This window comes from Taudactylus pleione, unplaced genomic scaffold, assembly GCF_031769625.1.
Source record: "Taudactylus pleione unplaced genomic scaffold, aTauple2 ptg000903l, whole genome shotgun sequence".
Classification (NCBI taxonomy): Eukaryota; Metazoa; Chordata; class Amphibia; order Anura; family Myobatrachidae; genus Taudactylus; species Taudactylus pleione.
The window spans coordinates 1,720,458-1,743,546 of NW_028285304.1; the positions used below are offsets into that span (position 1 = coordinate 1,720,458).

Here is a 23,089-nt window from a genome sequence, read left to right on the forward strand (position 1 = left end):
GGGTTTCTGACTGTGTACATCCAGGGGCAGGGGCTGCTGTGGGCATCCAGGGGTTTCTGACTGTGTGCATCCAGGGGCAGGGGCTGAAGGTATGTATTCGTAAAAAATATTGTGACACTGTTAGTGAAGACGCAGTGTATTCATAAAAATATTGACACTGTTAGTGGAAACTCAGTGTATTCGTAAAAAACATTGACACTGTTAGTGGAAACGCAGTGTATTCGTATAAAATATTGTGACACTGTAAGAGGAAACGCAGTGAATTCGTAAAAAATATTGTTACACTGTAAGTGGAAAACGCAGTGTATTTGTATAAAATATTGACACTGTTAGTTGAAACGCAGTGGATTCGTAAAAAATATTGTCACACTGTAAGTGGAAAATGCAGTGTATCCGTAAAAAATATTGTCACACTGTAAATGGAAAACGTAGTGTATTTGTAAAAACTATTGTGACACTGTTAGTGGAAAATGCAGTGTATTCGTAAAAAATATTGACACTCTTAGTGGAAACACAGTGAATTCGTAAAAAATATTGTCACACTGTAAGTGGAAAATGCAGTATATTCATAAAAAATATTGTCACACTGTAAGTGGAAAACGCAGTATATTCATAAAAAATATTGTCACACTGTAAATGGAAAACGTAGCGTATTTGTAAAAAATATTGTGACACTTAGTGGAAAATGCAGTGTATTCAGAAAAAATATTGACACTGTTAGTGGAAACAGTGAATTCATAAAAAATATTGTCACACTGTAAGTGGAAAACGCAGTATATTCATAAAAAATATTGTCACACTGTAAGTGGAAAATGCAGTATATTCATAAAAAATATTGTCACACTATAAGTGGAAAACGCAGTATATTCATAAAAAATATTGTCACACTGTAAGTGGAAAACGCAGTATATTCATAAAAAATATTGTCACACTATAAGTGGAAAACGCAGTGAATTCGTAAAAAATATTGTCACACTGTAAATGGAAAATGTAGTGTATTTGTAAAAAATATTGTGACGCTGTTAGTGGAAAATGCAGTGTATTCGTAAAAAATATTGACACTGTTAGTGGAAATACAGTGAATTCGTAAAAAATATTGTCACACTGTAAGTGGAAAACGCAGTGTATTTGTAAAAAATATTGTCACACTAAGTGGAAACTTCATAATTTTACAATTTAATAATACAAAGTTAGCAATAAAAAAATGCAACTTTTCACTTCTTTCCTCAATCATGAATAAATGATTAGTCTACACGCCGACTACAAGAGCACAACAAAGTGCTAAATAACGTGCGTTATATATTAAACATAATGACATCACAAACGCCTCAGCTGAGATGCACATAAACATATTTTCAAAAGGTGAAAATAGAGGATATGGTTTAAAAAATGGAATAAAGCAGCTAAAACTGCGTTCTCTGATTATAGCATCCCTACTCCCAGTCCCTACCCATGGCAACTCCATGCAACCGTATTCCAGAGTGCAGCTGTTCCTCCTGTAGCCCAGGTCAGAAGATGTGTAGGGGGTGTGGTATTGATATGGACTAAAATGGAGCTCACATCCACTAAAGTGGACAATGAATCCCCAATCTAAAATGCAGCGCAGCTGTAATTTATACACAGCACAGGATGGGATCACGATATAGGCTTGGGTGATGGTATAATCTGGGGTGATGTATACATCATCTTTTTCACACAATACTAATTTGTCCCCACTGGAATCCACCATTACAGGTACCTCTGTAATTTTTGCACGTAATTGACGTTAAAGGTCTTTCTCATATAATTTGTAGTTCATTTTGATGGACACCATCTTTTCCACATTTTGGGGAAGTAGTCTCAGGCCGATCACTGACAAGGTTCCCAGCTGTGCTGAAAACTCTTTCTGAGTACACACTCACTTTTTTTTCTCGCCCTAGATGTAAATCTCGCCTTAACTCGCCATCGTCAAAAATCGTTTTTTTTAACATGTAAGAAATACATCTCACAAATGTAACAAGAATCGAGGTTTTAAACTCGCCCTTGAAATCCATTATCTCGGGCAAGTTTTTCCGATTTAAACAGACGTGCCTGTCAGTTGCGGGTTCTTGCAAAGCCAGTGTAAAATTCCTTTAAAATGCAAACTCACCTTGAAACTCGCATCAGTTTTTCAAAAGTTAACATGTGTTTGCATTTCCATTAATGAGGACACTCACAGGGAGACTATAAAAGGAGCCAGGTTTTTGTTTTGGGTTGTAGTGAGGGAAGATGGCTTTTTTTTGTCAATGTTGGTGTGTTGGGTGAGTGGCTGGGATACCAGAGGTTCTACCACCAGGCTGGAAGTGAACTGGAGCAAGAAACTGAGGAGGCTGAAGAGGTTATGCAGGTACCGCGGAGGCTGCGCAGGCAGCGGTTTTTTAGGGGGTGTTTGAACCTGAACGCTTGGTCAATGGCAAGGTCATACAGATGTTCAGGCTCAATCGAGCCAACATATTCCATCTGTATGACCTTGTCAAACTTGACCTAGACCCTGAGACAGGTCACTCACGTGCTGTCTCAGAAATGCATAAGTTTTTGAGTGTGTTGCACTTTTTTGCTACAGGAAACTTCCAGTCTGTCACTGGTAGAGTCATTGGAATTTCCCAGTCCACATTTTCCAGATATCTAACCCAGGTGATGGCCTCATTTCAGCCTCTGCTCCAAGCCTCAATCTGCTTCCCTAACCAAGAGTCACACTGGCATGCAGTCAAGGTAGCTTTTATGGCATTGCAGGCATACCAAATGTCCTTGGCGCAATAGACTGCACACACATTGAGCTGAGACCACCTCGGGCTAGGGCACATGTTTATTTGAATAGGCACCATGCCCATTCTACCAACGTCCAGGTGGTTTGTGATGCCAAACTCAAAATCATGAGTGTTGTAGTCGGCAACCCTGGCTCATGTCACGATGCCTTTGTCCTCAGTCAGTCATCCCTCCATGACAAATTCGAGGCTGGTCAAATGCCGGAAGGATGGCTGTTGAGTAAGTATTTGTAACTACCTTTTTGTGTAAGTTAAATCTAAATACACACATTTGTCTAATTTTTAATTCTCTCTTCTGCACAATAGGTGACTCTGGCTATGGGTGTTGCTCTTAGTTACTGACTCCCCTGTCCACCAGATGTGTGATTGAATGTACTTTTGGCCTGTTAAAGTCTAGATTTCATTGTCTTGATAAATCTGGTGGAGTTTTATTGTATGCACCCAATAAAGTGTCAGATATTGTGCTCTGCTGCTGTCTTTTGCATAATATGTGTTTGCAGCAGCCTTTAACCGCTGATTATGTGGAGGACAGCCTGCAGGCTGAAATTTTGGATACATCAGGCGACAGCGTGAGTACAGAAACTGGAAGACAGGTGAGGCAGAATCTGATTGTGGAGCACTTTACTGGTAAGTGTCATGCATCACGTGTTTGTAGATATGTGTATTATCTAAACTGTTTCACTTTAGGTTCCTAAGTGTATTGTGGTTATAAATTTTCAGGGGACTTTGTTGTTTTTAAATTGTGTTGTCCATTCCCAATGCCTGCATGTTACATTCATAAGCATAAACTGTACAGCAAAAATTTAGTCTTACAATATTAATTCAATATGTTTTTTTTTCAAACTATTTTCCACCTTATCATTTGTGGGGTATGTTTGTAACCAGATGTTTTTGAAACCATAGTGTGTGTTGTCTATGTGATACTTTCCCACACATGTGGCAACATTGATTGTTGTAGTGTCCTTTTGGCCAAGGTTTGTTTTGGGCACCTTTGAATGAACCAGAAACTTTAACATCCCAAACCAATCTTTAAACTTAGCTATAAGGTAAGAACATATAATTGTGTTGTAATCTTAAAAATGAGACATATTTTTGCTTTTCAACAATTTTATTTTTGTTTTTTTGGCAGCAAACTTTGCTGTTTTTAGTTACCCAAAAATAACAATGATAAAGGTTATTTCACATAATAAACTAACATATGTTTTTGTTGGAAAGATAAGACCCACCATTGTGCAAACAAACAAAACAATTCGACCATAATGTTTTGCAAACTGTCATAAATTACAAACACATCATATACATCTAACATTTCTCAACACACACAATGGTTATGAATTTTTGATGCACAAAAAAAACCAATCTAGCTTCAATGTTTGAGGTAGATTAGAATGGTTCAGCAATGTTTGCAATGGCAATATATGTGTTTTGTACCGAGCATATTTTAACACAGATTTTTTTTTTTACAATCTGCCAGAACTCACTTAGAGTGACAAAAATAAAAAAGGGGGAATACACAGGCGCTGGAATGAACTGTTTGACTAAGCAGTTGCTTGAAAAAAGAGGGTTTGTCAGACCCAATATACAAAAAACATATACAAAGAAGTCTAACTCCTATCACCAGGTAGAGGGATATTCCTAATAGCATACAGTCCTGTATGTGGCACTCGGAGCCCTCAGATGTCCATGGTGTTTTCCAAATTCCATACACTTGGTATAGACTGGCCAGAAAAAAATCCACTTGTATCAGGAAACTGGTTCAGGCTCAATATATTCTCTTTAAAAAAAGACCTTTTGGGGTAGAGGCTAAGCACCTAACGCGTTTCGCTGTGTAAGAGGTACAGCTTTTGAAAAAGGACTGTATGCTATTAGGAATATCCCTCTACCTGGTGATAGGAGTTGGACTATACACGTCAAGTGCAAGGAATCGGATTATAACGAACACCAAGGACATCTGAGGGCTCCGAGTGCCACATACAGGACTATATGCTAATAGGAAAATCCCTCTACTTGGTGACGAGAATTGGTAAATATACTTTGGACATATACGTTATACCTAAAAAAGACTGAGAGTGTGATTAACAAACATTTATTCAAAATCAGGAAACATTTATAGGAACAGGCTATTTTTACCTTTATTGGAAAGAGAGGCTTAATGTTTTATATGCTCTAATCTGTTTTATTTGTTTAATTACTTGTCAATGATTCATTGGGATATTTTATATAATTGTAATAAATTCTTTCATATTTCTTATCAACATTGTATGGGTCGATTATCTAGCGCTGCTTCTTTGTATGTATTTTCACTTAGAGTGACCCCTGCCACCCTGAATTTGTTGGCTGCCACCTCTTGTTCGAGTTGTGCGGCAGGGTGGTGTTGCAATTGGGGTTGGTGCCTGACAAGTGCTGCTTGAGATGAGGCTTGCAGTATTTTCAGGTAAGCGGCCTAAAATCTGTGTGCCTAAGTTTCTAAAATGCCAGAAAAATCCCTAAATGCTGCGTTTTAAATTTCCACTAGGCGCAGAAAATTATCATTGAACCTATTAGAAAGGTCAGTTTGCCGTAAGTGCGATCCCTCCAAACGAACAATGCTCTGTCTCATTTGCTCCATAGAGAGGTATTCAATTTGAAACGTAAACTTCGCCGTCTATGCGTGCCAGGTTGTTCCGGGGAATCTATAAAAGACACTTGGGTAATTAATGTGGGTTTTCACTTATAAACAATGTTTACATTTATCTAAACAAGGAAAATAGACAATCATTGCAACATACTGTATTTTTTAAACAAGTGACAGAATTATGGTGCATACACACTAGACAATATGCTCCCTGAGCGATATCGTCTAGTGTGTCCCCGGCAGGCTGTGCTCAATGTCGTTCATGACATTGAGCACAGCCGCTGAACGATATCATTAGCGATATCGTTCAGCGCCGGGCTCTCTCACCCATTCCCTGACATGCAGCAACCTGACGAGGTCGTCAGGTTGGCCTGCATGTCAGCCCGATGAACGAGGATGACGAACGACCCGCGGGAACGCGCGTCGTCGTCATCGGTCATCTTTTTTGTGTTAAAAATGGACGATAAAGTGGACGACTGAACGATAACGATATCGTTATCGTTCAGTCGTCCACTTTAATCGCCCAGTGTGTACGCACCATTACTGTGTTTAATATGATTTCATGGACTAATTGTACTATCTTCAACTGTCGCCCTGAGTTAGTTGGTTTTTGCAGTTTGCAAATGTATTGAATGTAAAAAAAAAAAAAAAAGGAAGGCCAAGGTTTGTTTTGTTGTATTCTGCAAATATAGTTTGGGTCAAGTTATGAAATTTAGCAAAAACATTTTTTTTATAGATTTAAGCAACAAACATTTATGTTTTGGCCTGCTTAAACAACATTATGGCTACTTTCACACATTACATTTCGTAAGCCACTGTTGGAGAATCTTCAAAGCTAAAACTGACTAAACAACAACCCCTCTACAGATGCAACAGGACATCCCCAACTTCAGAAAGCAACAAACAACGCGTGATGTAGTGTACAGGACATCCCACTCTATTGGAGGCCAACTACAACTCCCAAAGGTAACACAGACCCACCTCAAACACACTTGTAAAAAAAATTTTTTAGGGATGATATTTAACTCTAATATTGTATTAAGCAAAATAGTAAATGTGGATACATTAAGATGCAGTCATATGCAAGTCAGATGTAAACGTCAAAACAAGAGTATATTTGTAGGGCTATAGTAAAGTCTAAATTAAAAAAAAAAAAAAATCGCCATTATTATAAAAAAAAAATTATGTTTTTTTTTTCTTTTTATGAATAGATCTATGTTCCAAATTGCCCACAATGAGGACAGTTGAACTTACAAGATAAAGAAGCATTGTGTCCAACCAAAAAAGTACCTGCCAGTTATAAGTAGACCCTTCAAACAAGTGGAAAATGTAATCCAGCAAAAGCCTTTACAAGGTAAGCAAACATACATTACTTTGTGTCCAAAAACATAGCATGTACCTTGAACTTTAAAAAAAAAAAATGCCTGCAAACAATAAAAAATAATAGCTACAAATATATTCCCATTTTCAGATCCACACAAACTCACCATCAAGAAGAGGTGAAGAGGGTCCCCCAGAAAACAATACCACATCCTGACATCTTGGTGGTGTTGTTGGGTGTTCAAAAGATTGTGGTGTCAGATGCCTCTTTTTAGGTGGAAGATTGGATGGACCTACAGAGCAACATTCACAGTGTCCTTCTGTCATTTACATTACTGTGTGTCTGGAAACAACTAGTGGCCCTTAACTTACCAGCCTCCTCGGACTCCTGCTGCTGTTGCTGTTGGTGTTGCAGCTGCTGTTGCTGTTGGTGTTGATGGCGATGCTGTTGCTGTTGATGGCACTGCTGTTGCTGTTGGTGTTCATGGCGATGCTGTTGCTGTTGATGGCACTGCTGTTGCTGTTGGTGTTGATGGCGCTGCTAAGGTGTTTGGCACTGCTGGTGCTGCTGCTTCCTTTGGGAATCAGTATTTTTTTTTCCTTGTCTTTGCTAGTATATGAAAGGACACAAACTTTGAAATGTAACTTTACAAAGTGCATGCCATTTCTTTGTGCTAACAATGAACCATAACAAATACTGTTGTGATGCATAATTCATGACATTGTCCATTAATAAAATGTATTATGTTTATTAGTGTGTGTTGCTGAGGAATGTACATCATCTTTCCATGAATATAGAAACTGTGGTTTGACAAAATAAAATCTACACTTGTACATTTGAGTTAAACATAATAAAACTGGCGACCATAAATTGGTTATTACAAATTTGTGGTTGTCATCTGTATTTTAGATGACAACGTAAACGGAAAAAAAAATTGACCTGGTTAAAAGTAAATACATGTTTATGTAAAAAAATTCAAAAAACACAGCAAGCAGTGTGAAAAGACCTAATACAATGCATGTGAAAATTTAACAAACCATGGGCCTGATTCAGACCCGCTTTCGAGTGCTATGCGCTCGCAAGTGGATCGATGGTGGCCCAGTGCGCATACACACGACGGAGCCGGCTCCATCGTGCGCATGCTTGAGACCCGGATAGCGACGGGCAAACCGTTGCTCCGGGTCTCGTACCAAAGGGGGCGTGCTGTTGATGTTGAGTGACAGCACGCCCCCTTTGGTGGGCGGGCCGGGGGAGTGGCTGCCCAAATTGAGGCATTCCCATGTGAACGCCTCCGTTTGGGGGCGGCCCCACTGACATCACGGTGATGTCAGTGGGAGAGATTTCGGCTCTGTGAGAGCCGACATCTCTCTGGGGCTTGCAGCAATGAGACCCTACCACAAGGGTCTCATCGCAAGCCCGATGGTCGCGATGGTCTTGACCATCGCGACCATCTTCCAGGCCGCTCGCTATAGCTGTGGGTGGTCCAAAATTAGAGACCAAAATATAGACAAATACAAAAATAAGCAAGACTACAAATAGGCACAAGACAAAATACACTCACCAATCAACAATCGCCTATACAGACTCCGCAAACAATATAGCACAAACTCCTCACTATCCCTCTCTTCTCTAACTCCTGCCACAAACTCACGAGGTATGGGCATCACAGGGCGTATTTATATTCTGTCTGAACATTCCAAAACATGTGACCACTTCCACCAATCAAAAACAGTCGGGCGAGTAATTACACTTAATTAGACGCAACCGCCAAAAAACAAACCTCTGTCCCCGCCAAAAAACAAACTTTCAACAGAAGAGAGATATCTCCCCCGAGTTAAAAAGAATCTCACCCGAGAAATCTCGATTTGCTTCACCATCGAAAAATTCACTTTCAGCTAAACTCGCTTCTTAGTAAATTTTCAAAACCAAAAAAAACTCGACAAATCTTGATTCTTAGTAAATTTACCCTAGATTATCTTCTAGAAAGTGCTAGGTAAATGATGTTAAGTAGAATCTGATTGGTTGCTATGGGCAACATCACTTCTAAAATGCACTTGTAAAAACTCTCACTTTAGTAAATTAAATTTACCCATTAATATCTTTGTGCTGTTTCAGTGGCACTTTGGAGGCCACTAACTAACTATGGCCCTCATTCAGACCCACTCGCAAGCGGGCGCACGTACGTTAGGCGTACGTACAAAAATATTTAAATTCAATGGCTCGCTCGTATTTTCGTTCGCATCTAAAATTCCTCCCTAAACTCTGACGACCCCTCCTCTAACTAACGAGCGTACGAAATAGCGAGCGTACATCCCCGAAATGGCTTGAAAGGAACGCACGCACAAGTATAAACAGGAAGTGGCCTTGTCAGATGTCGATTACCTGCTCCTTTATTCTGCCTACCTCCATCAATCGTATCATGCCAATCAATGTATCAATTAGCTTAATTGTTTGTTTGTTTTCAACACAATGCAAGAAACTTTACTCTTTTCCGTGTTTGTGTTTACCCGCAGAATACGTACGGATGAAACATTCGCTTTTATTGTTCAAAAAACATGTGAACCACAATTAATCAATTGTTCTATTGCTGTGGATCCCCGCATATTTCCCTGGGTTCATTTCTTTATTTAAATTTGCTTACGCATGTCACTGCATCAAGCCTATCATAACTCTCAAGAGATTTGTGGCCCTGTCGAACACATGACTCATACACTAACCAATAAAATTGCTCCTGTTAATTTCCAAAATACATTAGCCAATCAGAAAATTTTTACACACTTTATCAAAAATGATTTTTAAGAAAAACACCATTGCCATCATGAGAGCCTCTGCATTCACCAGGCGTGAGCTGCTGGTGCTTACGGAGGTCATGGATCGCCGGATCACCAGCCAACCTCAACCCATGACCAACCGGCAGAAGCGCTCCGCGTATGCGGAGGCACGGTCCCGCCTGCGGTCCTTCGGCTCACGCCGCAACATCGGGCAGCTGGAGCGCAGGTGGTCCGACCTGCAACGGCGAACGCCCCGCTTGCTGGCATGCTTTCGCATGCAGATCCTGGAAAGTAAGTGTTATGTATTGTGGTTTTAATGTTTGTGTTTGTTGGGCAAACTGCGTGTGCATGTTTTTCTGTCTGTCCTATTTATTATTTGTACTCATATCTGCGTGTGCATGTTTTCCTGTCTGTCCTATTTATTATTTGTACTCATATCTGCGTGTGCATGTTTTCCTGTCTGTCCTATTTATTATTTGTACTCATATCTGCGTGTGCATGTTTTCCTGGCTGTCCTATTTCTTATTTGTACTCATATCTGCGTGTGCATGTTTTCCTGTCTGTCCTATTTATTATTTGTACTCATATCTGCGTGTGCATGTTTTCCTGTCTGTCCTATTTATTATTTGTACTCATATCTGCGTGTGCATGTTTTCCCTCTATTTCTGATTTATTCATTCAACTCCTATTTGGCTTCTTTTTTGGGTTTTTTTTTTTTTTTCAGTTTTGGTCCCCGGATTTGTCCATAAACTAACCGCAATTTCTTTGACATATTTTAGGGGGACAGCCAAGACTCCGCCGTCACCGTCCGTCCAGACGGCGTTCCCGGCCACTATCCCCAACCCCCAGCCAACACTCCACCCCAAATCTTTCCCCTATTCCCCACTCCTCCCCATCCTTCCCAGACCCTCTCCCGGAAATATCGGGCCTCCTTCCCCTCCATCCCACTTCCCCCTCTCCTCCACCCACCCCTCTTCCAATTACCCCCTCCCCGGAGTCCATCATAACTCCTCCCCATTCTTTGGGGAATGACGGATCCTCCGAGGAGGATCATGGAGGCATTTCCGGAGCTCCCGTTTTGGCTCCCGGTATGTTTTTATTTTGTTTTTTTTTAAAGCACAAACTGTTTGTATGTAATCATGTGTCGTGCCTTTCTTCGTGTTTTTGTGGCTTGACTTTTGGTGATTTTGCAGTTTGCCTTTACCTCTTCCTGGTGATTTCAACATACACATATCACACCTGTGGGAATTTGTACATAGGCCTTGTATTTTTGGCAGCACCCCCTTTTTTTTTTTTTTTTTAGGTTTAGGAGTGATTTCGTTGTGTTTTTGTTTTTTTAATGTGGATTCCCTATTGTTGTATTAACCCACACACTTTTCTCACCCACAGAGGAACAGAGGCGTCGGCAAGAGGTGGCGGATTGTGTGGGCCAGATGCGCCAACATGTAATTGGCATTCTGGTGGCCCTCGACCGGCTGTCTGGCCTCCTTCGCCAGTAGTTTTTTTTTTTTTGTTAACGTTTCAAAATAAATTTATTCAGACAAATATACGTTCTGGCTCATTTTTTACATCCAAAACCAAGATAGTTTAGCATGACATAAGTAGACTGTTCCTGCAAGGATTTCCCTTTTTTAAAAGTTAGATTGTGTTTTGTCTTTGTATGTCAAACAGACACAAGAAACACAGAACAGTAACAATGTCATTTCCCTTTTTGGGTGTAGTGTCAATTACATATTTCTACATTTTACAGGTTCCTAGTTGGAGCGCAAGCTGCTTAGGCCAATCTTACAAATCCCAAGGTTGGCCCAGGCTTCCTTTTGGTGTGGGTTGGGAAGCTGAAAACATATTTCAGTTTAGCTCAACTGGCGTCAGTACTCAATTACCCCTTAGTCAAATGTAACTTGTGTTAACCTGGTTACACTTGCTGTTAACGTCCCAAAAAAGGAAGACCATTTCACTCTCCAAACATTTATTCACAACATAACAGAGAAAACAAAGTGGTCACTCCCAAAAATAGAACACAGTGATAAATTCAAATACAACACATACCAAGAAATAATTAAATAAAAACAAAAAATCAAGAACTGGTTGACGAAGGACCATGCCAACATGATTCCACAAACATGGCGTTGCAATATGGGTTCGAGAATATATGCCCAAAAGGACCAGATCCAGGTTTGGTAAGGGTAGCAGGAAGTAGTGAGCGTTGGAGTGCCAAAGATTATGTGAACAAACAGAAGATGGTGAGAAAAAAAACACAAAATTAGATGTTCGCAAACAAACACAAACACATTAGGTATAAACACTGTAGTTTTGTTACAACTTACCTAAAAAATCTGGCCACCACATCATCGTGTATGGCCCCCCCACATACTGACCTCCGACCAACCTCGGGGGGGCCATCCTCAGGTAAGGCATCCTCTGGCTGCATTGGGACACCACTCCTTATGGCAATGTTGTGAAATATCCCACACAGGACCACAATTTTAGACACCATATCTGGCACATACATGAGCTCGCCACCAGAGCGGTGGAGGCATCTGAATCGGCCTTTTAAAAGGCCGATACAGCGCTCCACCACTTGCCTGGTGGCTGTAAGTGCGGAATTATACGCACTTTGTGGCCCTGGTGTGGGAGCCAAATAAGGAGTGAGCAGCCAGGACATGCAAGGGTATTCACTGTCTCCTGTGAAAAAAAATAGACAACATCAGGAACACTGTGTATCAAGCTTAACATTGTTATGTACTAAAGGTCTCCACTTACCCAGAAGCCACGCATCACCAGCTTGTAGGTTGGTTAATTTCTGCCATATCCCTGATTGCCGGATGACGAAGGAGTCATGAGCACTTCCTGGTAATTTAGCATTCAGGGACATGATCTGGAGGGAGGCATCACATACCACCATTACATTCAGGGAGTGATAGTGTTTCCGGTTTCTAAATATTGCCTCCAGCCGTGCTGGAGGCTGAAGTGGTATGTGAGTACCATCCACAACCCCTATGATGTGTGGGAAGCCAGCTATTTGGTAAAAATTGGCCTTGGCCACACTAAGGGCACCCATATCCAAAGGCATTTTAATAAAATGATGGAGGTGCTTGAAAAGTGCCTCCATCACTGCCCTCAGGATCCGGGAAAAGGAGGATTGGGAGATGCCCGCCACTATTCCCACCGTTGTTTGAAACGATCCTGAGGCACAGAAATGTAACACCGCCATAAATTGCGTCAGTGGTGGTATTGCTGTTGGACTGTCAATTTGCCGCTCAAGATCACTTTCTATTAATGAGAGAGTGTCTATGATGATTTTGGGAGGTAGACGGTAGCGTCTTAAAACCTCATCATCGGGCATTCCAAAAAGGGTGACATGTGTTCGAAATATCTGGGGCCTTGCATGCCTACGATGCCTACGCCTGGGACGAGTTTGAGGTTGGTCGTCTTCCGGGAGCAGGGCCAGAACAATTCGCCCCAGATCTACCTGAAATTCAAAGTTTACAATGTAAGGCTTTTGAGCCACCCCAAAAGTAACATAAAACAACTTAGCTTTATGATACCATCCATAGCTGCTTACATGCCGGGGTATTGTCATGATACGTATAAACTGTAAAAAAGCCAAAAATGAGACATCAAAAATTTAGAGGGTGATTTTATGTTTGTCAAATTGGTGCAAGCCAACACATAAAATAGGCGAAACACACATTTGGCCATCGATGAAAACGACATTGCACACCGTACGTCAAATAGGGGTCAAATGGACCCCAAAAATGTAAAAGGGAAAAGAAAAACTGGTTTACATGATGAATAAGCCTCGAAAAATGCGTTAATTTGTTCGCAAATGCAAGTCACTACACCAACAGTCAAAAATGCGTTAATTTGTTCGCAAATGCAAGTCACTACACCAACAGTCAAAAATGCGTTAATTTGTTCGCAAATGCAAGTCACTACACCAACAGTCAAAAATGCGTTAATTTGTTCGCAAATGCAAGAAAAATAATGGACTTACCAAAATCGAATATATAAGATTTCCAACAAAAAGGTCTTTGGGTCCGAAAGCCAAAACAAACTAAAATAGATGAAATTAGTGTAAAAAAAATATATAAAACAAAAAACAAGAAGTAGACACCAATTGGCCACAAATTAGACTGCACAAAACTTACCAAATCAGGAAACGAGGGCAAAAAAACCCCCAAAAAACTGCGAACGGAAAACCAAAACAACTGTAGCAAAACCAAAAAAATACAAACACCGCCAAATCCTCCAACCGCAAACAACCAAATCCAACCAACTTAACCGCCAACAATCCAACAACGCAACCTCGACTCCACACACACCAAGCCATAAATAGTGTTTATTTTCCCGCACAAATTAAGGAAGAATCATAGGGACGCACAATCAATGATGCGGCCGCAAACTAAGGACGCATGTATAAATACGTCACGAAATCACATTTAATTTCTGGTTGATTTCATTCTGGAAGCAGAGACATGGCTTCAGACCAGGGAAACAATGGCCAAAAATCCGGCGGTAAGGCCTTCATGCATTTTGTCTCAATGATTCTTTTAAAACATAATATTGTGCAAGTTGTGAAGTGGCTAAATCTGCATATTTACCCAAATAGGTGAGGAGGAAGACATGGAAGAGACTGCTGGCCCCAGTCAACCCGCCAAAGCTGCCAAAAAAAAAGGCAGCCACATTTCACAAGCAAGGAGATGGAGGTTTTGATCCAGAAGTGCGTTGACATCCTGCCCCAGGCAGCCAGGAATATGAGCCAAAGCCAGAAGTGGAGAATGTGGGAGGAGGTCGCCGTTGCTGTCAATAGGGTGGGTGATTATGTCCGTCTAGCCCGGGATGTCAAACGGCGGTAAGTAATTACTTTCCCATCCTATAAACAAACCCCATTGTAAAAAAAAGGATAATGGTTCCAATTTCATTCCACAGATGGGCAGACTTCAAATATCGTCTCAAGCAAAAACTTGCCGACAGGGCTAGGCATGCAAGGGGGACAGGTGGGGGTCCCACCCCTGTGTCATTGGAGTTGACAGACTTAGAAGAGCTGGCACAGGGGTGTGTGCAGGCTGTGGAGGTGTTTGGCGTGTCCAACATGGATACGGACATGCCAGACTTTGCGGCTCCTCATGTTGGCCAAGGTAAGTCTTGTGATGTCACCAACTCTGAAATGCGATTGTGCCAATATGTAGATTCTAATGTGAGTCTTTTTGCATTTTTCCTAACAGAGACAGAGGCGGATGAGTCTGCTCCAGAGGGGAGCCTTGGCCGCAGAATTTCTGCTGGCTCTGCAGGGGAGGAACCAGTACATCCGGCTGAGGACCCTGCAGAAGCCAGTCCAGGGCGTGCCCCCTCGCAGGCAGTGGGCCTCCTCACAGAACTCAATTTTAAATCGGATTTCCATACGGAGATTCTGCAGAGGATGGACGCCAGTCTGATACGGGTGGCTGAGGCCCTGGAGCAAAATGCTGCGGCCAACGTGACCATTGCTCAGGCCCTGGCGGAAAATACCAGGGCCAACATCCGCATCGCCGATGCCCTGGAGCAGCTCGTTCGCCAGCACATGGTGGAGCCGACCTCCCTTCCTGCCGGAACATCCGGATCCTCCACCTCTGGCACAACATCAGCCAATCCTCCAAATGTGCCTAGCCCTGTGCCTAGTCCAGAGGCCACAACATCTGCCTCTGGACAGGCCAGCCCGATGGCATCCCGGACCCGGTCTGGCGCCCACCCTCACCCAGCCAAACGGGCGAGAAAACGGTGACAGCAATGGCGACTCTTCCCACACTCCTTCTGTGCTTGGCTCATATTCCTTTCTGGTCAAAACTTCCCTCTCCTTTCTTGTGAAATTTTAAAAAATTTGGTATTTACGTTTATGTTACCAGTTATGGCTTTTTTTTTTTTTAGTAACAAATATCTTTGCCACAAAAAAAAGGCAACAAAATATTAGGCCAATTTGTTTGTGTTTAAACAATAAATTTAAAACACAAAACTGACATTGTATTGTGACATTATTGTACAAATGGGTTACATTTAATCCTGGCCCTAAAGGCAAAAACTGACCCTCTTAAAAAAAAAAAAGGCCTCTTTAAGGAACGTTTTAAAAATCACATAGCGATGCAAATTCCACAGTAAACCAAAAAAAAGGGGAGCTAATTAAAACATGATGACATTATTGTTACAATAGGCCATAACCAACAAATTGTGGCCAAAATAAAACACCAAAAATGTACGCTAATTGATTGTGTAATCATGACATTAGCAGCTCTGATTTCCACCTGCGTACGCTTTTGTGCTATCCCAATAAACTGCTTTCCAAACACATACCAAGCCGGTTTTCAATCCAACACTAATTACTTTACTGACCAGCCGCGATTAATCGCAGCACCATCCTTGAGTCCCAGGACGGAGGAGAAGGCCATCGCCAATGTGGTCGAGTAATCCTGACCCTAAGCTGTGCGAGCATTTTGAAGGGAAAGCGGATGTTCCAGTGACGTATGAGACAGTCCGAACACATTTGACGTTCGCATCTGCTAATGTATGTACGCCCCAAAAATGCCTCGCCACGCCTGCGTTTTTTCATCTCCACCCCCGTCAACACCCAAAAACGCCCTGTTCTGTCAATCACATTTGACATGTCACTTCCTGTACACTATTTTAGGAACGAGAGAAAAAAAACTTGCAATCTGCCGTACGCACATGCGCAGTGTAACACCGACGCATGCGCGGTTAGTCAACATCGGAACGCAACGAGCGTACTGTTGTTAACGTGCGGCTCTGAATGAGGGCCTATGTTTTTTTTTAATCTCCCTGTACAGGTTGGAAAATGCTTTTTCATGTGGAAAGCACTACTAGAAGTCTTCCTGGTCCCCTTCTGGGATGAGAAAATCCACTCCCAGCAGCAGCAGGCATGGCGCTCAAGGATTCTTCTAGGGCAAGGACTGATGTGAATGAGTAAAATATTATTTTGTAAATGCCTCCTTCCCCTTCTTCCTCATAAATTTACATTGGAATACATTTTTTTTATTAAATTTACTACCAAACCCTTCCTGTCCCTGCCTACAACTACATACATACTCCAACTCCTTCATGTCACGGCCAGGGTTTCTCGACATGGTAGTCACCGGGTATTACCTGTGAGATCATTATGGCGGGGGGTCTCTGGCAGCGGTGCTAGTGTTTGGTGAGGGGTATTGGCTGCGCGTGGTTCTGTGCGGGCACATTGTCACTAGGCCTGGTGAGGTCTGGCTGTGTTTCCGTTCCGTTGGCATGGGCGTCACCATCTTGCCTGCGGCCATGTGATTCCGGATGTCCAATCCTGGTAGGTCATGTGCTCATTCCAGACAGTCACAGCGCGGCACTGAGTATTTAGGAAGATCCAGAGCCTTCCTTCCTTTGCCAGTGCAATGTGTTTCTCAGCTGCGGCTGAGAGAGAGTACCTGTGCCTTACCTGCCTGTCTGTTATGCTACTAGCCTGAACCTTGCCTGCTCCAACCTGCTGGACTTACCCTGCACCCTCCATATACCTTTCCACCTGCCTGAGTACCTGAACCTGCTGTTCCCTGCAACTTGCCTCCCTTCACTCCCAGCTGGACTTCATTACCTCAGCCTGCATTTGTTACAGCTCACCATACCTGCACTCATTACAGCTCATCATTCCTGCATTCAGTTACAACTCATCATATCTGCATTCTGTTACAGCTCACCATATTTGTATACTGGACTGTTCCTGCCTGTCACTATCTGGACATTTCCCATTAACCCCCACTACAGTTATCAAGTGCACTTTAGTGCTATACCTGGACTTTTTATTTGCCATTCCCATGTCTTCTAAGTCACTTATTAAAAACTCCACTTTTTCATTTAAGTCTGCTTCTGTGTCTGCTCCTATCACCACCCCGGGTCCACAACAAATTCAGAAGCTCACACCTCAGGCCTCTCTTTTGAATAATAAAAACATTTGTTTCCTGATGTGCCATGTTGGAAGTTGAACTGACACATCTTTGTACCACCCACTGCTGCCGCTTAGCTTAGTCAGCCAGCTAGCTTGGTGCAAATTTTGGGCCTAAACTGGATGAAAACAATTTAATGAGCTGTGAGGTGGTCAAAATTGACTGGAAACAAGAGAAAATAAATGTTATTGATGTTAATAATAATACTGTAGGAACAAAAACTGGCCCATTTTATGTGATTTTAGCTGTTTTTATGATTTTTTTAAGAAAAAATCCAGATCCTCTCCAAAAAATCATGGAGGGCTAGTTTTGGCAAAACCAATCCAGATCCAAAACCAGGGGAGATCCAGATCCAAAACCAATACCAAGACACGGGTATCGGTGCACATCTCTAAATTAGGTATCCCTAAAATATTCAACGTGGAGTATGTGCAGTAGCGCTCTCCAGCTTTAGCACTATGCAGGATATAGTACAATAGATGCTAATACCTGGTGGCTGCAGAAGTCCCTGGAGTACATTGAACTCATTTACATGTTTGTGGTAGCAGTGTGAGGTGACGTGTGTTTGGTGACACGGGGCGGTATCCTTCCATAGCCATTAGACTATGGGCAGACTGTAGCCATAAGTATATACATATACAGTTCTCTGCATACATCTGGCTTCCATCTCCTATGGAACTTTTATAAATATTTGAGGGGTGGATATGCAGAAATATGTCGCTTTAGTATAACTAATCTGAGTGACAGCTCAGCCTCGCCCTGTGTGCAAAATGTGACCTCACTGATATCTGAGTGTCAGAGATGCCCATCGGCCAGTGTGTACCAGTGATATGTCTGTGAACGATGTTGTTCACAGATATATCGTGTCGACTGTGCTGCACAGCTTATGGCAAATATATCTGCAGACATATCTGTCCATCGTGCTGTGAGTATGGGAAATCAGCCGATCACCCGTACACTTACAGCCACAGGAAGGGGATACTGTGCAACCCCCTGCCAGCGGAACCGGCGAACAGAAGGAATATGATGATTGTTCAGTGTGTATGAACAACCATCATCTGCAGATATATCTCCTAGGTGTGTATCCAGCTTTACTCTAACTGAGCCACTAGCTATAATCTATGTGACAACCCAGCCTCGCCCTGAGTACAGAATGTGACCTCACTGGTATCTGAGTGTCAGAGTTCACTTTCATTTCTCTCTCCTGCTGCCAGCGATGGCGTCTGCTGATCTGAGACAGGAGCTGGTCTGTTCCATCTGCCTGAGCATTTATACAGATCCTGTAACCCTGAGATGTGGCCACAACTTCTGCCGGGTCTGTATTGATCGTGTGCTGGATACACAGGAGGGGTCTGGAGTTTATACATGTCCTGAATGCAGAGCAGAGTGTCAGGAGCGTCCTGCACTGCAGAGGAACATAGCTCTGTGTAACATAGTGGGGAGTTTCCTGTCTCCTTGGCCAGATCAGGAGGACACTGGGATCTTCTGCACTTACTGTATTCACTTTCCTGCACCTGCTGCTAAATCCTGTCTGCATTGTGAGGCTTCTCTGTGTGATAATCACCTGAGAGTACACAGCAAGTCAGCAGAACACGTCTTATCTGATCCCACCACTTCCCTGGGGAACAGGAAATGCTCCGTCCATAAGAAGATCTTTGAGTATTACTGCACTGAGGATGCTGTCTGTATCTGTGTGTCCTGCTGTCTGATCGGGGAACACAGAGGACATCAGGTGGAGTCGCTGGATGAGGCCTCTGAGAAGAAGAAGGAGAAGCTGAGAAATGTTCTGCAGAAACTGATGAAAAAGAGAGAGGAGACTGAGATAAGAGTCCAGAGTTTGCAGGACCGCAGGAGAGAAGCTCAGGGAAAAGCAGCTGGTGTAACAGAGACAGTCACTGCCCTGTTTAGAGACATCAGGAGACAGCTGGAAGACCTGGAGAAGAGAGTCCTGAGTGAGATCTCTAGGCAGGAACAGCGCATTTCACTCTCAGTCTCTGATCTGATCCAGCAGCTGGAAATAAAGAAGGACGAGCTGTCCAGGAAGATGCATCACATTGAGAAGCTGTATAACATGTCTGATCCAGTGACTGTCTTACAGGAACCAGACACAGGTGACTTGTGTGATACTGAGGACACAGAGAGACATGATAACCAGGTCCGTGGTGCAGGAGATCTGAATGTGGGTCTCATCTCAGGGACATTACACACATTATCTGATATAATAATAGGTATAAATACAGGGATTTATGTGCAGGAAAATACAGACCTATTCCTGGATGTAACCACAGCTGGTAATTATATACAGATATCAGGTGACAGGAAAACTGCATCCAGGTCACAGATAAACCAGAATCGCCCAGTAACACCAGAGAGATTTCAGTGTCCTCAGGTAATAAGCACCAGGGGATTCTCCTCAGGGCGACATTACTGGGAAGTGGATGTCAGTAAATCAGTGAAGTGGAGGGTGGGGATGTGTTATCCCAGTATAGACAGAACAGGAGGTCAGTCATACATAGGATATAATAACACATCCTGGTGTTTGTGTAGATGGAGGTATAATAATCAGTACTCAGTGAGACATGACAATACAGAAATCTGGCTACCCAACTATATTCCCTGTGACAGAGTGAGGATATACCTGGATTATGAGGCAGGACAGCTGTCCTTTTATTCTCTGTGTGACCCCATCAGACACTTACACACATACACTGCCGTCCTCACTGAGCCCCTTCATGCTGCATTATGTCTAGGGGACGGTTGTATAGAAATATCTATCAAGTACTGTGAGAAGTGATCTAAAGAAATCTGCCCAGAGAGGGTGACATCATGGGGGGAGGGTCTGATCACTGGAACATCTGGCAATTGAATGGAGCAATGGGTGCAAATGTAGCAAAGCTCCTCTTATTTTGCAGCAGCTGTTTAACCAGATGTCCAGATTTTCTCTTATTGGTGAATAAGAAACTTTTATTACAACAATAGAAATTTATTTTTCTGTGGTATTTCTCCATCTAAAGCTCCAGGTCACTGCTTGCTGTGATTGGCTGCAATAGTTGTCTGTCAGCCAGTGAGTAGCCAATAGGTGCCAGCTCCGTCAGCACCTTCCAATTTGTGCTGCTGTTGCAGACTGCTTTCTTCTCTGTCAGTGTCTCTCACCCTGATGCTCGGGCAAGTAATAAGGAGTCACTGATGTTACTTTGCAGCTCCCTATCCCCAGCACTTGCACCCGGCTGCTGCTGGGCAGCTCTCTGAGACAGACGGGCAACAGCAAAACATGACAGAGGTGGTAGCCTGGCCTGTTCCTGCTGTAGTGACATAAACGTCACTTATGTGTCTGTGTAATTAGGGGAAACACAACATTCACTCATAATAATACAGTACAATCATGTTATATGTTATTCCTGTGTGTGTCATGCATATATGTTATTCCGGTGTGTGCCATGAATATATGTTATTCCTGTGTGTGTGTCATGCATATATGTTATTCCTGTGTGTGTGCCATGCATATATACGTTATTCCTGTGTGTGTGCCATGTATATATGTTATTCCTGTGTGTGTGCCATGTATATATGTTATTCCTGTGTGTGTGTCATACATATATGTTATTCCTGTGTGTGTGCCATGCATATATGTTATTCCTGTGTGTGTGTCATACATATACGTTATTCTTGTGTGTGTGCCATGTATATATGTTATTCCTATGTGTGTGCCATGTATATATGCTATTCCTGTGTGTGTGTCATACATATATGTTATTCCTGTGTGTGTGCCATGCATATACGTTATTCCTGTGTGTGTGCCATGCATGTATGTTATTCCTGTGTATGCCCTGCATATATGTTATTCCTGTATGTGTGCCATGCATATACGTTATTCCTGTGTGTGTGCCATGCATATACGTTATTCCTGTGTGTGTGCCATGCATGTGTTATTCCTGTGTATGCCCTGCATATATGTTATTCCTGTGTGTGTGCCATGTACATATGTTATTACTGTGTGTGCCATGCATATATGTTATTCCTGTGTGTGTGCCATGAGTGTTTGTTATTCCTGTGTGTGTGCCATGAATATATGTTATTCCTGTGTGTGTCATGCATATATGTTATTCCTGTGTGTGTGTCATACATATATGTTATTCCTGTGTGTGTGCCATGCATATACGTTATTCCTGTGTGTGTGCCATGTATATATGTTATTCCTTTGTGTGTGCCATGTATATATGTTATTCCTGTGTGTGTGCCATGTATATATGTTATTCCTGTGTGTGTGTGTCATACATATGTTATTCCTGTGTGTGTGCCATGCATATACGTTATTCCTGTGTGTGTGCCATGTATATATGTTATTCCTATGTGTGTGCCATGTATATATGTTATTCCTGTGTGTGTGTCATACATATATGTTATTCCTGTGTGTGTGCCATGCATATACGTTATTCCTGTGTGTGTGCCATGCATGTATGTTATTCCTGTGTATGCCCTGCATATATGTTATTACTGTGTGTGCCATGCATATATGTTATTCCTGTGTGTGTGCCCTGCATATATGTTATTCCTGTGTGTGTGCCATGTACATATGTTATTCCTATGTGTGTGCCATGTATATATGCTATTCCTGTGTGTGTGTCATACATATATGTTATTCCTGTGTGTGTGCCATGCATATACGTTATTCCTGTGTGTGTGCCATGCATATATGTTATTTCTGTGTGTGTGCCATGCATATACGTTATTCCTGTGTGTGTGCCATGCATGTATGTTATTCCTGTGTATGCCCTGCATATATGTTATTCCTGTGTGTGTGCCATGCATATACGTTATTCCTGTGTGTGTGCCATGCATGTGTTATTCCTGTGTATGCCCTGCATATATGTTATTCCTGTGTATGTGCCATGTACATATGTTATTACTGTGTGTGCCATGCATATATGTTATTCCTGTGTGTACCCTGCATATATGTTATTCCTGTGTGTGTGCCATGAGTGTTTGTTATTCCTGTGTGTATGCCATGAATATATGTTATTCCTGTGTGTGTGTCATGCATATATGTTATTCCTGTGTGTGTGTCATACATATATGTTATTCCTGTGTGTGTGCCATGCATATACGTTATTCCTGTGTGTGTGCCATGTATATATGTTATTCCTTTGTGTGTGCCATGTATATATGTTATTCCTGTGTGTGTGCCATGTATATATGCTATTCCTGTGTGTGTGTCATACATATGTTATTCCTGTGTGTGTGCCATGCATATACGTTATTCCTGTGTGTGTGCCATGTATATATGTTATTCCTATGTGTGTGCCATGTATATATGTTATTCCTGTGTGTGTGTCATACATATATGTTATTCCTGTGTGTGTACCATGCATATACGTTATTCCTGTGTGTGTGCCATGCATGTATGTTATTCCTGTGTATGCCCTGCATATATGTTATTACTGTGTGTGCCATGCATATATGTTATTCCTGTGTGTGTGCCCTGCATATATGTTATTCCTGTGTGTGTGCCATGTACATATGTTATTCCTATGTGTGTGCCATGTATATATGCTATTCCTGTGTGTGTGTCATACATATATGTTATTCCTGTGTGTGTGCCATGCATATACGTTATTCCTGTGTGTGTGCCATGCATATATGTTATTCCT

The 23,089-nt window shown here is 42.1% G+C and overlaps 1 pseudogene; it reads left to right on the forward strand.

Moving 5' to 3' along the window:
* The first annotated feature begins 18,657 nt into the window (after positions 1 to 18,657).
* The window catches only part of LOC148473978 (E3 ubiquitin-protein ligase TRIM7-like), a 43,362-nt pseudogene continuing 38,930 nt past the window's right edge, over positions 18,658 to 23,089 (forward strand).